We start from the raw sequence: 743 nt of genomic DNA on the forward strand, positions 1-743 counted from the left end.
CAGCCCAACACTTTGTGACCCATGTTTGAAGCGAAGGTTGACAGAAAACATGCAGCCAAATAATGTTATTGGGAGCAGACTGGGTTTTTTTTAAAAAAAAAATCAAATTATGCACACGCACACATACACACACACACTTAACTTACAATTAATAGCAAATTATCTACAAGGGCAGCTAAAAATAAAAATAAATCCACCCCGACAAAATCCTGAAAATATATATATATATTTTTCTGAGGCATGTATTGATGGTGAAACAAATCCTTTTAAAACACTCATGTACGTTAAAAACAGGGGGGGGGCAGTTCGAATAACTGCACAAGAGGCCACATTTCTAATGTTAAAAACCTCAGGAATCAACGTTATAAATACATTTAAAAAAAAAGAAAAGAAAAAAAAAGAAACACAAAATGAGAACGATGCACAACGATGGAAAAAGGAGCTCTGGGGGGTCTACATACGTTGCGTGTATGTATTGCAGGCAAGGCAGAGGCAATTTCTTTTTAAAGCTTTTTGCACAAACTTCATATAACTCTTAAAAAAAATATGCTGGCCTTTACAAGGTTCTACTTGCTGGAAAAAAATAATAATTCAGAATTCAGTTCATAAAAAGTCACAAGACTTCAGTTTAAAAACAATGCAACGGTTCCAGCCACAGCCGCGCAAATATATATATATATATATATATATATATATATATATATATATATATATATATATATATATATATATATATATATATA

This window comes from Protobothrops mucrosquamatus, unplaced genomic scaffold, assembly GCF_001527695.2.
Source record: "Protobothrops mucrosquamatus isolate PMUCROS unplaced genomic scaffold, P.Mucros_1.0 scaffold6178, whole genome shotgun sequence".
In the NCBI taxonomy this organism is placed as follows: Eukaryota; Metazoa; Chordata; class Lepidosauria; order Squamata; family Viperidae; genus Protobothrops; species Protobothrops mucrosquamatus.